This window comes from Ambystoma mexicanum, chromosome 2q (assembly GCF_040938575.1).
Source record: "Ambystoma mexicanum isolate Mex_15411 chromosome 2q, UKY_AmexF1_1, whole genome shotgun sequence".
NCBI classification, from domain to species: Eukaryota; Metazoa; Chordata; class Amphibia; order Caudata; family Ambystomatidae; genus Ambystoma; species Ambystoma mexicanum.
Window position 1 is genome coordinate 930,897,897 of NC_090924.1, and position 18,440 is coordinate 930,916,336.

The following is an 18,440-nucleotide window of genomic DNA, read 5'->3' on the forward strand; positions in this document are numbered from 1 at the left end:
CCCATTCTAGACTTGCAAAGCCTAAAATAATTGATCAAGTCCCAAAAATTCAGGATGGTCACTTTGCAGCCTGTGCTCTGCCAACTGTATGATTATTTCTTGGCGACCCTTGACTTGGAGGATACCGACTTCCACATCCCCATTCATGCAAACACTGGATGTTCCTGCGTTTTGTCATTCAGGGAAGAAATTAGCAGTTCAAAGCCCTGCCATTCGTCCTCAAATCGGGGTCACAGGTATTGGCTGTGGTGGCAGCGCTCCTGCGTCTCAAAGGAATCTGTCTATCCCTACCTGAACCAATGGCTGATCCAATCCCACTCACGCACTGGCAATCTAGCACAGTGGGGAGACCATCCATACCCTAACTTCTCTAAGATTCTCGATAAACTTTCAGAAATCCTGCGTAGCGTTAGCTCAGAATGCACTCTTCCTGGGTTCCTGCCTCAACACACTCTCTTGGCAGCTCCTTCAGAGGACTGGGTGCAGGCCGTCCTATGACGGGTCCAACGCTTATCAGCAGCTCAGGTTGAGACAGTCCGATCCATCGAGTCCCTGCTGGGGGATGATGTCTTTGTGCATTGACCGGTTTCCCTTTTGCTGACTACAAATGAGAGACCCCTTCAAGAGTTTCTGTATGCCAGATGGAAGCAAGCCAGGGGTTCATGGAACGATTCAACCTCAATCTTGCCTTACATCGAGCCCATATTGGTGGTCCATATGCCCTCATCTTTTGCAATGCGCTCCCTTTCAGACCCCTGCTTATCGGGGTGACAATCACTACCAATGCCTCTCTGGAAGGTTGGTGCGCCCACATGGACCAGCTGTAAACCATGGACCAGCATATCAACGTCCTAAAATTGCTGGCAGTTGTCGATGGTGTGTATATACATTTCTGAGGCTTGTGGAATCTGCTTAGATCACATGCTGTGCATAGGCCGACATCTAGTGGAAGCTGCGGAGTATTAGTTTGTTTTTCGAAACTCGGAAATGGGCGTCAACACAGGGCGTGCCAGTAATACTATCCCTAGTGTGACGTCCACTGTACCCATGATCCCTCACGCGTCTAGGACCCTCAGATTGTTTTTTTCCACCATACTGGTTGGAAGCATCCCACAGAGTTCCCTTGCCTTAGCCATAATTTTGCAAAAAATCATAATATTTCCCCGTTTTTTACATCCCAACGTCGAGTCACCGAAGCTCGACACTCGACGCTGGCCCGGAGAAGAAAACAACCGTTGAGAGCTGCACAACGGACTTGGGCCTAGGAAGGCCTCTGGCCTCGGCCCGGGCCTTAGAAGGCCTCTGGCCTCGGCCCCTACAAGTAAGGACAGTGGGGGGTGGTACATACTCAAAACTCTTTCTCTCTCTATATCTATATATATGTATATATGTATATGTGTATATGTATATATGTATTACATGGCCACGGTAGTGGCCATGTAGTTATGGTTAAGTTGCTGTTTCCATAGGAAGAACACTTTTTGGGTGGCTTATAACTTCGCTCTCCCTGGACGGATCCTCACCAAACTTAGCAAAAAAAAGTATTCGGGTCACTCTGAATTGTTTTGCAAAGTTTGGTGAGGATTCGTCCAGGGGGGCCAAAGTTATAGGGGGGGGGGTCCCAAAACATTTTTTTTTCCCATAGACTGAATGGGAAAAAAATTTTGCTTGCGCCTACAGCCCAAACCGCTGGACGGATTTCCACCAAATTTGGACCAGGAGCAGCGGCTTGGTCCCGAAAGCGTGCTTTTGCAAATTTGGTGAAAATCCGTCCAGTAGTTTTTTTTTTAAAATGACCAAAAAGTAGGTCAAAAAAAATTTGTGATATCTGTGTTCGCTCCGCGGACAGTGTCCTGATTGGCCAATCGTCTTGCGTGATGTTCGCGGACATGCAACGTGTTCGCTGATTGGACAGCGTGGAGCGTGAAGCGCGTCAGATTTTTCGGTAGCGCCCGCCATCTTGGATTCACGGACGTCCGCGGACAGCGCAGTGAAACTTTGTTCAAAATGTGTATTTAGTAGTGTGTGTTGGTGTGTAGGAGTGTTTGGGGAGGGTGGGAGTGTATGAGATAGGATGAAAGTTGTGTTTTTTTATGTGTTAGATGCTCTTTTTGTGTTCAATTTGTTTGCGGACATCACGGGTGTTCTGAAATATTCTAAATAAACTGACTGGGGGGTGTTCTAAGGACTGTGTCCGTTTTGTTCGCAAGCAAAGTGAAACTGTTCTAAGAACACTCGCGGTGTCCGGGGAGTGTTCGTAGGGGGTGTCCTGAGGACGCTGTCTATATTGTTCGTTGTTAAGTTGAATGTGTTCTAAGAACACTCACGGTGTCCTGAAATGTTCGCAAATAAACAAGATGGTGGTGTTCTGAAGAAGCTTCTAAGAACACTCCCGGTGTCCTGGAATGTTCATAGGGGGTGTCCTGAGGACGCTGTCCGTATTGTTCGTTGTTAAGTTGAATGTGTTCTAAGAACACTCACGGTGTCCTGAAATGTTCGCAAATAAACAAGATGGTGGTGTTCTGAAGAAGCTTCTAAGAACACTCCCGGTGTCCTGGAATGTTCATAGGGGGTGTCCTGAGGACGCTGTCCATATTGTTCGTTGTTAAGTTGAAAGTGTTCTAAGAACACTCACATTGTTCGCGGACATTAAAAGTTTCCCATAGATCATAGTTGAAATGTTTGACTCTATGGATGTGATATGCTGCGGTGGTTGTTGCCAGGGCATAGAGTCTTGGGTGCATGGCCATTTGGCCATGTACCCAAAACTGTATGCCCTGGCAACAACCACCGCAGCATATCACATTCATATTTGCTTATAACTTTGGGTGAAAAACAAATGTATAAGGAACAAAGGTATTAGATACTATGGATGTGATATGCTGCTATGGTTGTCCTTATTATTGTATACTTACTGTTTGGTCTAGTAATGGGAGTCCATGTTTTTCTTCTTCATTTCTGTGATAAAAGAAAATAGCATGTTAGTATTAGTATTTTGTAATGACTTATTCCATTGTATAAGCAATATATTTTTATTTTTTTTTTCAACCCTCATATTTAGTAGAGTACAAATCATAGTACTGTGCAATTTGCTCAGTTTCTGTATTTGTTGCTAAAATCATTGGGTCTGTGGGAGAAAAAAAAATCCATGTTGGATTAAAAAAAAAACCCTTTTTCTTTTATGCTACAGTTTATTTGTTTGTTTGTTTTCAGTGTTCACTTGTTGTTTCTGGCTAATGCTTTATATTTTGCTTTGTTGTATTTTTTTTGGAGCAGTAACAGATTCTTCATTTGTTTTGATATTATAAAATTTTGGAGCAGTTAGATACCAATTGGCGTATTCTAACTGTGTATTTTTTGGCCTAATTTAGTGGTATTCATTTATGATTAGTTGTTGTAGAATCGTTGAGCTGTTAGATAGCTTTTGGAGTATTCTAACAGTTTATATTATTTTAACACAAATTTATAATTTTGGGACAGTTAGATACCAATTGGCGTATTATAACTGTATTTTGTGGTCTAATTTAGTGGTATTCATTTATCTGATTAGTTGTTGTAGAATCTTTGAGCAGTTAGATAGCTTTTGGAGTAACAGTTTATATTTTTTTAACACAAATTTACTTAAAGGTTTAAATACAGTTTATTTATCAAATTTTGGTTTTAAGAACATCAAATAAGCATTTTTAAGATTTGCTGGTAATCTCTGCTTTAGAGTAATGGTACTATCATTACATTCAAACCATCCACATTTCTTTTTTATATATGCCGTCTAGTGCCCTGAATTGGTTGCATTACTATAGACAATACAATATAAAAATTAAACTTTATTTAACATATATTAATAATTTATGACGGAGAAGGTGAGGCAGAAACAGAAACAAAAACAGGAGAATTTGGGGTTTCAACATGATTGGTATTAGGTGAAGAAGGGATGGAAGTCTCATCAAAATGTTTTGGATTATGGAGAGGGTTTGGGGGTAATTGACTGGGATATGGTGAGGAGGGACAAGTACATGTGGGGCAATGGTACGAGGTTTTTGGTTTGAAATGATTTTCTACAAACGTTTTTAAATTATTAAAATTAGCCAACATTACATCCATTTTTTCTTCTATATTGTGAAGACTGTTATCCATAACAGGGTTTTCTGAGTTCTTTTCTATTTTGGTATGCTCTGTACAAAAAAATAATATATATGTTAAATGTATATAAAAAAAAATAAATAAATGGTTTATATTATAAAGTGTTTACCATTAGTTTCACTATCTTGTGACATTTCTTCATGTGGGAAATTGTCCTCTAGCCATTCCAGAGTACTAGACATTTCTGTGAGGAAAAAAAAAAAAAGATTATATATTTTTTAATCTAATACAGAAAGTTTATAAATATATGAGTAAAATGAAGTACACTTACTATTTCTGGTAAGATAAGTCCTATGTATTCAGTGGGTCTGGTCTTGTTCTCAGTTCTGTTGTGTCTGTGAGGTAATTATGTTGCAAGCCAATTTATCTTCTTGTGGTATATTCCATTTCAGAACATATTGTATTTAAATGAATGTTTAATGTGTTACATATATGGGTTACATTTCTTATGTATTACTATATATAATGTGTTTCTGTGCTGCTTTTTGAATTTGTTAAATGTTCCTATATTATGATATAACAATCAAACATACCCCCCCCCCACAGTTTTTAGGTAGTGGTACTGTTCTCCGAACATGTCCGCGAACATTAAATAAGTTCGCGGACATCAAGTTCATAAGAAGAGATCTAGTCAATTCCATATTGTTAAGTTGTGCTACTAAAAAACTATGAAATTCAGTGAAAAAACTTTGTTAAAGGGACGTTATGGTTAAGTTGCGCTACTAAAAACCTATGAAAATCAGTGAAAAAACTTTGTTAAAGGGACGTTATGGTTCCAAGTAAAAGCGAAAAACCCTTGAAATTCGCCAGTTATGGTAAGCTAAGCAACCATAACTCGCGCCACCACCGTGCACTGCTAAGACTAACACCCAGGACATCACTGATGACATCACAAATGTCATTGACGACATCACTGATGACATCACATGTGTATGTACTTCTCATGAAATATGTGTAGAAGGGATTCTTATTATGTTGCGAAAAAAGTGTCAAGAATCATTGCAAGAAATATACCCTAATAAGTGCATTGAACGATGCATTGATATAAATAGCATCCTATTATGGGGTTCTATCTAGTATACTAAGCTACTCATACAGAAACATAACATTGTGTGCAGCGTACAAGATGAAGGTATGATATTTGTAATGTTAATATGTTGAATAATAATTGTTTTCTTAATAGATTTTTGTGTACTGTGAAATATGTAATAAGTAGCTAATAAAACCCATGTATTACATAATTGCATTACTATAGACAAAACACAAAGACACAAGAACACGGGTATATACAGGGAAAGTGAAGTTAGCAAAAAAGCACAAGTAGTAGCAGAAACGATTCATAACTTAACTGATTCGTTTCATGCAAATAAATGATTGCTCTGTTTCAAAGCTGCTATTTACCCTATGTATATGTATCACTTGATGTGATTGGACCCTAAGGAAAGTAGTGTGAGTACAATGTATACAAATATGAGCATATACAGGGAAAGTACAGCCATAAAAAAAACAGAACTATCAGAAAGTGCTCATAAGTCTAGTGATTATCTTTATGCACAAAAAGGATTGCTGTCTTTCAAGCTTGTGTTTTCCCATATGTATATGTTTCATATGATGTGACTGTACTCTAAGGGAATTACTGTAAGAACCTACTAGAAGGATATTTCTACAAATAAAATAAAATTCTTAGTTTCTGAAGAAAGCCATGTGGCCTAGATATGTCAGCAAAAGAAAAAATAGTGAGCCAGACATGTGATGTCATCAGTGATGTCATCAATGACATTTGTGATGTCATCTTTGATGTCCTGGGTGTTAGTCTTAGCAGTGCACGGTGGTGGCACGAGTTATGGTTGCTTAGCTTACCATAACTGGCGAATTTTAAGAGTTTTTCGGTTTTACTTGGAACCATAACGTCCCTTTAACAAAGTTTTTTTCACTGAATATATATATAGTTATGGTTAAGTTGCTGTTTCCATAGGAAGAGCAATTTTTGGGCGGCTTATAACTTCGCTCCCCCTGGACGAATCCTCACGAAACTTTGCAAAAAAAGTATATGGCCCACTCTGAATTGTTTTGCAATGTTTGGTGAGGTTTGGTCCAGGGGGGGTCCCAAAACTTCTTTTTTTCCCATAGACATAATGGGGAAAAAGCTTTGGTCACGCCTACAGCCCAAACCGCTGGATGGATTTACACCAAATTTGCAGCAGGAGCGGCGGCTTGGTCCCGAAAGCGTGCTTTTTTTAATTGGTGTAAATCTGTCCAGTAGTTTTTTATTAAAAAAAAAGACAAAAATGTAAGTGAAAAAAATTAGTGATATCTGTGTCCGCTTTGCGGACACACTTTTCTGTTCGCTCTGCGGACAGGACGGGGATTGGGCAAGCGACTTGCGTGATGTCAGCGGACATCTGACGTGCTCTCCCATTGACTGTAGTAAAGTGTGCAGTGCGTCTTATTTTCAGAGACACCCGCCATCTTAGTTTATTGTTAGTATATTGGCATCTGTGGGAAGCTCTGCGGTGACTTCAGACTTCACAAGTGATTATCACAACGTAACAAGCGAAAATTCCGATGCGATAAGATCAGAGGACAGCGGGGCCTCCAATGGGGCTGTGTGAGACTCATGTGGATAACACTTCCTGAACGTCCCAGGCTGCTGCAGACTTGCAGGAGACACGCCATCGGTACACTGCCTGCGGAGGACCGAGGAGCGGATATCCCGTTCCCCCCCACCCCCGCTCATTACCCGTGTGTCCCTCCTGCACCCCCAACCCCCCCTCATGCCCATGTCTCCCTCGTGTTCCCCCCACCCCCGCTCATTATCCATGTCTCTTGTTCCCCCCCACCCCTGGTCATGCCCCGTGTCTCCCCTGTTCCCCCCCACTCCAGCTCATGCCCCGTGTCTCCCTGCTGTTGCCCCCCACCTCCTGCTCATGTCCCGTGTCTCCCTGCTGTTGCCCCCCACCCCATGCTCATGCCCCGTGTCTCTCTCCTGTTGCCCTGCCACCCCCCGATCATGCCCCGTGTCTCCCTGCTGTTCCCCCCACCCTCCGCTCATGCCCCGTGTCTCTCTCTCCTGTTACCCCCCCCCTCATGCCCCGTGTATCTCTCCTGTTACCCCCACCCCCTCTCATGCCCCGTGTCTCTCTCCTGTTACCCCCCACCCCTTCTCATGCCCCATGTCTCTCTCTCCTGTTGCCCCCCACCCCCGGTCATGCCTCGTGTCTCCCTGCTGTTTCCCCCCCACCCTCCGCTCATGCCCCTTGTCTCTCTCCTGTTACCCCGCACCCCTTCTCATGCCCCATGTCTCTCTCCTGTTGCCCCCCACCCCCCGCTCATGCCCCGTGTCTCTCTGCTGTTGCCCCCCACCCCCCGCTCATGCCCCGTGTCTCTCTCCTGTTACCCCCACCACCTCTCATGCCCCGTGTCTTTCTCATGTTGCCCCCACCCCTTGCTCATGCCCCGTGTCCCTCTCCTGTTACCCCCACCCCCTCTCATGCCCTGTGTCTCTCTCCTGTTGCCCCCCACCCCCTCTCATGCCCCGTGTCTCCCTCATATTTCCCCCCCACCCTCCGCTCATGCCCCTTGTCTCTCTCCTGTTACCCCGCACCCCTTCTCATGCCCCATGTCTCTCTCCTGTTGCCCCCCACCCCCCGCTCATGCCCCGTGTCTCACTGCTGTTGCCCCCCACCCCTGCTCATGCCCCGTGTCTCACTGCTGTTGCCCCCACCCCCGCTCAAGCCCCGTGTCTTTCTCATGTTGCCCCCACCCCTTGCTCATGCCCCGTGTCCCTCTCCTGTTACCCCCACCCCCTCTCATGCCCTGTGTCTCTCTCCTGTTGCCCCCCACCCCCTCTCATGCCCCGTGTCTCCCTCATATTTCCCCCACCCCCTCTCATGCCCCGTATCTCCCTGCTGTTGCCTCCCACCCCCTCTCATGCCCCGTGTCTCTCTCCTGTTGCCCCCCCACCCCCCGGTCATGCCCCGTGTCCCTCTCCTGTTGCCCCCACCCCCCGCTCATCCCCGTGTCTCTCTTCTGTTACCCCCCACCCCCCTCTCATGCCCCGTGTCTCCCTGCTGTTGCCCCCATGCCCCACTCATGCCCAGTGTCTCCCTGCTGTTGCCCCCACGCCCCGCTCATGCCCCATGTCTCCTTGCTGTTGCCCCCCATCCCCCGCTCATGCCCCGTGTCTCCCTCCTGGTCCCCCCCCTACCCATGCCCTGTTGTGTTCTCTTTATACACCCCGCCTTCCCTTTCCATGGTGTCCATCTTGGTAAAATATTTTCCTTCCTACACCGAGACGCCGCAGGCATTCCGGTTTGGGAAGAAAAATCTTTTTTTTATCACCCCGGGTTCCCACTTTGAGAACCTAGGATGCTAGTGGTCTTCATCCATTGAAAAGGACGTTATGGTTAAGTTGCACTAATAAAAACCTATGAAATTCAGTGAAAAAACGTTGTTAAAGGGACGTTATGGTTCCAAGTAAAACCGAAAAACCCTTGAAATTCGCCAGTTATGGTAAGCTAAGCAACCATAACTCGCGCCACCACCGTGCACTGCTAAGCCTAACACCCAGGACATCAAAGATGACATCACAAATGTCATTGATGACATCACTGATGACATTACATGTGCATTTACCTTTCATGAAAAGTCTGTACAAGGGATTCTTAGTGTAATGTTAATAAAAAAAAGTGTCAAAGATTATTGGAATAAATATCAAGTGCTAATCAGTGCATTAAGCTATGAGTTGATATAAATAGCATTCTATTATTAACTTCAATCCAGCATACTAAGGTACTCGTGTAGAAACATAGGCATTGTGTGCAGCAAACATGATGGAGGTGCAATATTCATAAGCTTGCCATGTTGAATAGTGAAATGAGAACTGTTTGCATATTAGAGTTTAATAAAATAAATAGTAAAACCCACTTACTACATAATTGCATTATTATAGACAAATCACAAAGAGACAACACCACATACACAAATGAATATATACAAGGGAATTGAAGTTAGAAAAAAAACAGCAATAGTAGTAGAAAGTATTCATAACCTAACTGATTACCTTTATGCAGAGAAATGATTGCTCTATTTCAAAGCTGTTACTTACCCTATCTATATATATCACATGATGTGCCTGAACCCTAGGGAAAATAGTGTGAGTACAACATATAGAAATATGAGCATATACAGGGAAAGTACAGTAATAAAAAAAAACATCAAAACTATCAAGTGCTGATAACTCTACTGATAATTTTATTGCACAAAAAGGATTGCTGTCTTTCAAGGTTGTGTCTTCCCCTATGTATATGTTTCATATGATATGACTGGACCACAAGGGAATTATTGTAAGAACATACTTGAAGGATAAGTCCACAAATATAGTACATTTTTTAGTTCCTGACTGTTACGGAAGAAAATCATGTGGCCTAGATATGTCAGGAAAGGAAAAAAGGGGGCATCAGACACGTGTTGTCATCAGTGATGTCATCAATGAAATTTGTGATGTCATCTTTGCTGTCCTGGGTGTTAGGCTTAGCAGTGCACGGTGGTGGCGTGAGTTATGGTTGCTTAGCTTACCATAACTGGCGAATTTCAAGGGTTTTTCGGTTTTACTTGGAACCATAACGTCCCTTTAACAACGTTTTTTTCACTGTATATATATATAGATATATATAGATATATTAATATAGATACATTTTCTTAAATATTCCTACAGACACTAGCCCGCTGCCACAGGGTGCGTATGGAGGGTACCCCTTTGCAATTTTGCCCTAAATGCAACCGCAAGTACCCTTGGGTTGACAGACACGCTACCTGTAACCTCTGCTTGCCAAGGGACCACCCCGAGGCGAATTGCAGAGCGTGTAGTCGGTTTAAACCGAAGACTCTAAAGGACCGTTCTATCAAATGTTGGGCCCACCACGCCAGGCAACGAGAGGCCATGGAAGCGGAGGGCGCCTTCAGGGATGGCAGCGACGCCATCCTATCGGACGGCGAGGGCAACGTGGCATTGAGAGACAGCCAAGCGCAAGTCCCCGACCTTGAAAAATTGTCCGGCAGGGCAGCTATGGGGAACACCCCCGGCGACACAAGCGCTATCCACAACACATCCACTAAGCACTCGAAGCCCAACCGAGACTCGGCGCGCGCATTGAGTTCTCGGAGAGAGGCATGCAGAGAACAGTCCACCGAATCGGTGTCCTCTGGGCGTTCTCGATCAAGATCGCCGCATGACACCAGGCAACCATCCACTGTTGCCAAGAGTGCCTCGATCCCTAAAGTAACGGAGGTTCGATCGTCGGGAGACGAAGACGACCACCATCCCCAGGCCGCACTCCAGGAGTCGGCGTCAGCAGACCGCGTAACGCCTGCTCCCGTGCCCCGACCTCCACTCACTAAGGAAAGGGACACTACCCCCGAATCTTGATGCCATACGTCGGAGTGCTCCGAAAAGGTGAAAACAACGGGGAAGCACTCTTCCAGTCACGGGGAGGGGGGAAAACAGCAGAAAAAGCATTCTCAGCCTTCATCTGCACCACAGACACATAAGGACAAGTCACAATCTTCTGAAAAAATATCCAATACCCCTGCACAAGGCCGTAGGTCCAGTCAGGATATAGCAGGGAAACACTCCCAGGAGAGGGTAATCCCCAGCTCTAAAGAATGGTCAAGTGAGGATATAGACAGTTATGTCTAGAATGTCATCCCTAGCAGACGTCTATGCCAAAAATCCACAACACTTCCTTGCCTATACCCCTGACGGGGCAACCCCCCTCAGGGTCTAAGGACCCGCAACCCCCTGGCAAAAAACCTCGAGTTGAGGCGCCAACGCAAAGTAGGTCTTACGATCTTTACCACGTTCAGCCATACTCTCAATATGATGAGGATCCATTATTTAACGAGGATCTAGAATTGGCCACGTTGGACGTCCATACTGGAATGGATTTACTATGGGGATGACGAAGGCCAAGAGGAGGACGAAGATGACACAGAAGTCTACAGAGTAGACTCCCCAGTAGACAAGGAACCTCTGGTTACCGGCTCTCCTGTCCACAACCAACCTCTCTTAAACTAGGTTTTATCTAGAGCGGCTGAACACTTCCGCATAGATGCGCAGGGAGCACAGGAGGAGAGGGACTTTGCCGAGGAACTGGTGGGAGAGAAGAGACCTGTTGCCCAGGCCATCCCTATTCTCAAGTCAATACCAAGGAGAATAGACACTTTCCTTCTCAATCCCTATCTCACCAGGGCAGTAAACCCCAGGATTGAAAAACTGTTCAGGGCAGCCCAATCAGACCCACTCTACATAAGGGGGCAACTGAAGCTGGACTCCCTGGTAGTGACTAATACCCGAAAGAGGGCGGGAACACCCTTCTAATCGTCTGAAGCTCCCCCCGACAAGGAGAGCAAGAAGATCTATGGTTCGGGAAGGAAGGTAGCCTCCACTTCCGCCTACCAGACAAGGATTGCCAACTCCACCACCCTACTAGCGAGTTACATCTGCCGTCAGTGGGAAGAAGTTGCGGCGCTCATTGACTCCGCCCCGGGACCTTTAAAAAGCCAATTGGCGCTGGTTGCGTCGGAGGGAAGAGCAGTGTCCGATTGCATCCTTAAGGCAACCTTTGATGCCACGGATAACGCCGGCAGACTGATAGCAGAGAGTACTGTTATCAAAAGACATGCTTGGTTAAGACAATCTGGGTTTAAACCCAAGACACCAGCATCTTTAATAGACAAACTGGTGGAGGACAATCTACTGTTTGGTAAGGCGGTAGAGGACGCCTTAAAAAATGCGAAAGATGAATACGAGCCTCTCATATCCCTGGGCCTGTTAACTAACAAACCCCCCAATCAAAGAGGGAATGGCAATTCTCGTCGCCCACGCGGCTCAAACTCACAAAGAGGCTCCACCTATTCCCAGGGGCAGGGTACACCATGGAATAACAACCACCAGCAGTCTACCCAAGGTTATGGCTGGGGTAACAAGAGGGGACGTGGTAAAGGTAGAAGAAGCACCCAATTGAGGCAGCGGCACGCCTCCCGCAAAACAGTGACGTTCCGTTCAGGGTCCCTTCTCACGCATCCCCACTAGGGGGACGCATTACCAACTTCACCCAAGCTTGGGAAGGGATCACATCAGACAGATGGGTGCTGTCCACAGTGTCCGCAGGATACTGCATAGAACTGTTAGAGTGTCCCCGAAACCACCCTCAACGTCAAAAAGTACATTCATTAGACCACCAGAAGATCCTCCTCGAAGATATCGCCAATCTTCTAGCAAAGGACGCGATAGAACTCGTCCCGGGACGGTAAAGGGTATTTATTCAACTTACTTCCTTGTGCCAAAAGAAAATTTGACAATGCGCCCAGTATTGGACTTACGACCTGCAAACAAGTATGTCAAGCCCCAAGGTGGACAGTCAGCACTACCAGTTCAAGGTTCTGCCCTACGGTATAGTCTCGGCTCCAAGGGTATTCACTAAGGTACTGGCAGTGGCGGCGGCACACCTACGCAGGGAGGCAATCCCAGTGTACCCTTACCTGGACGACTGGCTCATCACGGGGGAGACCCCAGTAATTTGCAGATCAAATATTCAAAGAACTATCGACCTCCTCTTCAAATTGGGTTTCTCCATAAACAAGAAAAAGTCAAGTCTGGTGCCAAGCACCTCCAAACAGTTCCGACGAGCTGTCCTAAACACACAAGAAGGGTTGGCCTTTCCATCAGAGGAAAGAATTCGGAATCTAATGCTGCAAATTCTGCTAGATCAGGCCGGTCGCCAGATAACGGTGTGCAAAGTGATACGTTTGCTGGGCATGATGGCGTCATGTATTTACCTGGTCCCCCACGCGCACCTGCGCATGCGTCCCATGCAAGAATGGTTGACGAAACTGTGGTCTCAGGCAAGTGGTCAGTGGGACGATCTAGTGGTCGTTTCGCCAACACTTGTACAAAGTCTTCACTGGTGGACAAGAGAAAACCTGTCAAAGAGGAAACCCTTTTACGATCCCGAGATACAGGCTGTAGTCACAACAGACGCATCCATGTCAGGGTGGGGAGCAGGGTGGGGACCACACCTTCTCCACCTCACAGCTCAGGGTCTCTGGTCTCACTCAGTGGCCAAGAATCATATCAATCTGCTAAAACGTCTGGCAGTATTCAGAGTTCTTCAAGCGTTCGAGCCCTACCTGTTAAACCTGTCAGTGCAGATCCTGACAGCACAACAGCAGTGTTTTACCTGAACAAGCAAGGAGGGACTCGTTCGCCAAATCTGTCCAAGCTTGCCCAGAAAATGTGGATATGGGCACTCAGACGGAACATCTACCCGTCATCTCAACATGTTCCAGGGGATGTCAATTCTCTGGCGGACGCTTTGAGCAGGGATCCCCTCCCACAAGAACACGAATGGTGTCTACACAGAGAAATAGTAGAAGATCTCTTCTCTCAGTGGGGTTTCCCCACTATAGACCTATTCGCCACAAGCGAAAACAGACAGTGCCCAGGATTCGCATCCAGGTTCCCCCAACCAGACTCCCAGGGGAACGCCCTGTGGATGAACTGGTCAGGGATGTTTGCGTATGCTTTTCCACCAACCCCTCTCATCAGGAAGGTGGTCAACAAGATGCACGCTCGTCCTAGTTGCTCCCAAGTGGGCAAGGCAACCGTGGTTCCCACACTTATGCAGACTAGCGGTGTGCGAACCCATCAAGCTCGTGTGCTGGTACAACCTACTGTCCCAGCACCAAGGTCAGACAGTACATCCTCAACCCAACTTAATGAACATGGCAGCATGGCTCCTGAGGTCATAGAGTTTGGACATCTCAATTTACCTCAGATGTATGGACATCCTAAAAGAATCTAGGAAGCCAAACACAAGGTATTGCTACTTTGTCAAATGGAAGAGATTCGTTATCTGGTGCCAGAATAAGCAAATCAACCCAGTTGATTGCACTCCTTCCACTATAGTCACCTACATGCTCCACCGGCTGGATGCAGGGTTGGTATTTAATTCACTGAAGGTACACCTGGCAGCGCTGTCAGTGTACACCACCTCGCATAACAAGGTATTGTGATGGAAAGTACCAGTGGTTAAAGCCTTCATGGAAGGAGTAAAGAGACTTCACCCTCCAATTTCTAATCCACCACCAGGGTGGGACCTTAATGTGGTGCTTGCTAAACTCATGGGCCCTCCCTTCGAGCCCATGCATAAGAGCAGTCACAAACAACTGACAAATAAAACTGCCTTCTTGGTAGCCATTACGTCTATAAGAAGGGTCAGTGAAATTCAGGCTCCGTCAGTGCAGCACTCTTTCTTTACTGTCCATAAAGATAAACTGGTTTTACGAACACACCCTAGGTTCTCACCTAAGTTTATTTCCAAATTCCATGTGAACCAGTAAATCGAGCTTCTGGCTTTCTTCCAAGACCCACAAAGCTCAGCTGAGGTGAACACCCTAGATGTGTGTAGGGCGGTCCTATACTCTGTAAACAAAACCACACCTCTGAGGAAAACCGACCAACTGTTTGTCTCCGTAGCTACAGGCAAAGAGGGAGATCGTGTTTCTAAAGGTGCCATCTCTAAGTGGATTTTAAACTGTATCCAGCTGTGTTGCTCCCTTTCTGAAAAAATTCTGCCTTTCACGCCAAGAGCCCATTCTACAAGAGTCATTGGGGCCACTCTGGCTTTTATTGTAAATGTACCCCTTGGCATCATTTGCAAAGCAGCTACCTGGAGCTCTATTCACACTTTTACTCAGCACTACTGCATTGACACCCATTACAAGACAGATACTCAAGTGGGACAAGCGGTTCTAAGACATGTATTTGCTCATGACCCTTCTCACATGCCACCTCCTTCTTCTAACACTGCTCGCTAATCTGTGCACAGCATGTTATCTAAGCAGATTCCACAAGCCTCAGAAGGGATACATTACTCACCGTAATCGTATTTCTGATGCTTGTATCTTCTTAGATTCACATGCGACCCGCCCTTCCTCCCCTCTGAGAGAAGGCGCATGGATGCTTGTAGTCTTATCTTTCTATCTAGCTGCTTGGATAATCTGTACTCGCGCTACTCATCATGCTACCTCATGTCAGAAAAAATACTGAGGGTCCTAGACGCGTGAGGGATCATGGGTACAGTGGACGTCACACTAGGGATAGTATTACTGGCATGCCCTGTGTCGACGCCCATTTTCGAGTTTCGAAAAACAATACTCTGCAGCTTCCACTAGCTGTTGGCCTATGCGCAGCATGACAATCTAAGCAGATACAAGCATCAGAAATACCATTACGGTGAGTAATATCTCTCACTCACTCTCTCCTCCCCCATGCCATCTCTCAAAGGATGCTCCTCGTTCTGTTTCACCTGGAGATTTCATTCAGATGAAAGGGACTACACATTTTATTCACCATTTCATCTGGGGTTTTCGGACCTTGATTTGGCCCTGGTCTCCAGCTCCCTCATGCCGACAGTCACAAAATATGACCTTCTTCCAAAGGTTCCGTCTAATCATGTCCCAGTTTTGGTTTCACTGGATTTGGGGATTCCCCTATGTCGACGGCGCACGCCGTGGCCCTGAATGATTTCTTACTAAAGGACGCAACCCTGAAATCACATTTTTTCAAACATTCTGACCAATTATTTTGCAAAGACTAACACGGGTGTGATTGACCCGTGGATAGTTTGGAATGCAGCTAAAGCAGTCCTTAGAATTGCCATTATCAGCCACTCTGCAGCCAATATGAGAGCCTGGAAAGCCAGAGGGACAGAGCAAGAGGGAGAGGTTAGTCGGTTGGATGCTGCCCACAAGAGGGTGAACATGAGTAGATAGATACCTGAAGGAGTTGCAAGAGGCACGGATGGTCTTGGAAGCCAATCTAATGGACACTGTGGCGCAGACGGTGCTCTCAACCCGAAAGTTCTTGTATGAAAAAAGCAATAAAGTGCACAGGCTCTTGGCTGCGAAACTCCGTAAGCGAGCTCAGTGCAATTATATTCCAGTCTTGAGAGAAAGAGAGGGAAATTGGCTCGCCCAAGACCATGCCAAATTATTATTAGTGGAAGATTATTTTAGAGGAATAGGAACCAAATTCCTGGGTGCACAGGATTGGAAGATGCGGTTTATAGATGAGAGGAAGCTCTCTGTAGAGGATAGAGAAGCATTTGAAATTGGGATATCCTAGCAGGTTGTCTTGGAAGCCATCCGGGGCCTCTCATTGGGGAAGACCCCAGGGCCTGATGGCTTTTCAGCTCAGTTCTAGAAGTAATTTGTGCTGTTGGTAGCTCCTCTTCTAACCAAGGTATTCAATAGCTTTTTGGAGATGGGCACAGTCTTGAAACCATGTCTGAATCCATCATGACGCTTATTCTGAGACCCATCAGGGGTGTAGCGGACTGTTCGGCATATAGACCGATAGCATTGCTAAATACTGACGTAAAGATCTACGGGAAGATTCTAGCCCACAGGCTGACTAATTTCCTCCCTAAATGAATTGACCATGATCAACAGGATTTATAGTGGAACGAGGGGCGCACAACAACATTTGTAGGGTCACTGACATAATCGCTGCGATGAAGGAAATGCCAGAGCGTTTTGTGATACTGTCTTTAGATGTCTGTAAGGTGTTTGACAGCATGGATTCGAGCTACATGGAGGGAGTTATGCAAAGCTATAATTTTGCTCCAGAATTTAGCCAGTTTATAATGGCCAATTAGAAGTCACCAAAAACCAGTGTGTTAAAGAAGTAACTTGTTCTTCTGTAAACAAAACTAGAACAAACCGCAGCAGAAAATGCAAATTTGTTCTCACCTGCTACTTTAAAATGCAGTGATTTTCCCCTCGAGTTCAGCAGTTCTCCATTTTAAGAAAAGCTGCATCATATTTTCGTGTACTTGGAAATCTTTATTTCTGGCCTTGTAAATTATCTTTTGATTAAAGGGGCTGCAAACCCTTGCATATTTTGCTTGCACGTCTGTTTTTCAAATGCTGTGCACAGGCCGCAGCTTGCATGTTTGTTTTTAAAACCGCATGTTGCCCTGCATCTTTTCTTTTAATTAGATTTCCCTACAGTTTACTCCACCAGAGGGTTGGCCGCCACCTTGGCTCTGCACTGTGGAGCCACTGTTCTGAATATTTCCGAAACGGCTACGTGGGCTTTGTTGAACAGATTTTTTTAGCATTACTGCTTGTATTCTATTTCTGGGTAGGACTTTTATTTTTATTTTTTTGGGCATAGCTGTCCTTCAGAGTGTTCTGGTATTGGTGGTGGCCTTACTATCTTCCCTCCTCATTGTACTGCTTTGCGACTCTGATAGAGGAATAAATGAGGAATCTGTGGAAAGAAGGCGTCTATTAGAAGAACAAATGACTTACTTTTGGTAATGTTCTTTCTGATGTATGTTCCTACCACAGATTCCTCAAATCCCTCCCGATCAGCCCCTCTTGGTAAAGCTAGTACCTCTTGGTTCTGTGGTTCTCCAGTGTCAGTGCTATAGTGGCCCCAACATTATGTCCTCCGCATACACGTTACGGACAAAGCCAACGTGGAGCCATGCTACCACCCTCACAGGCAAAAAGGTTTTCAAAGAGCAGCTGCGCTGGGAAATGGATATCATAGATGACGAATTTGTGGGAGGAACATCTGTCAGAATCCATAAAGGCGTGCAGCCCCCTCCTTTGTTCAGAAACCAACCCAATAATGGTCTCCTCATTTGAGGGAGACCTTCCTTAGGAAGCATACCTTCCCTGGTGGACACTCCAAGGGAATCTATGTTTCAGATGGAAGGGCGAAAACAACCACTAAGACTTCAGACTTCACACTGTAAAGAAAGAATGAACAGCACTAGAATTGTCAGCTGTGAATCTAATACAATGTGTGAGTAGCGAGAAAGGGACCAGTCTTGATATCTTTGAAGAGTGTTAGGTTTCACTGGGATGGTAAGAAAGAAAAATTGCCCTGTTTTCTTATCTGAAGAAAGAAATGGTATATATGTAGAGGTTGAAAGAGCCAAAGGAAATAAAAAGGACAGATTCAATGGATGCTCACCTAAGTATACTGACAGGAATGCACAGCAAAGTTATATGATGGGGCACAGCAGTTCCAAGTATCTCAGAGACGGTACACGGATAACTCCCACAGAGATTCGACTATATGGAATAAGGAATGGGTTAATAAGGTTAGTAGGTCCTGACGCCCGTCGGCACAAGGACACACTAGAAAGGTGACCACTGCAATGGATCCAGTCCGAGAATTTGGAATGCAGTATAGCATCCACAAAAACAGTTGCAATAATGGG

The 18,440-nt window shown here is 45.5% G+C and overlaps 1 protein-coding gene across 1 annotated transcript in view; it reads left to right on the top strand.

The window, feature by feature from the left end:
* Positions 1-18,440, top strand: part of TAX1BP1 (Tax1 binding protein 1) — a 1,378,509-nt gene that overhangs the window by 280,625 nt on the left and 1,079,444 nt on the right. The gene's annotated exons all lie outside the window — the stretch shown is intronic.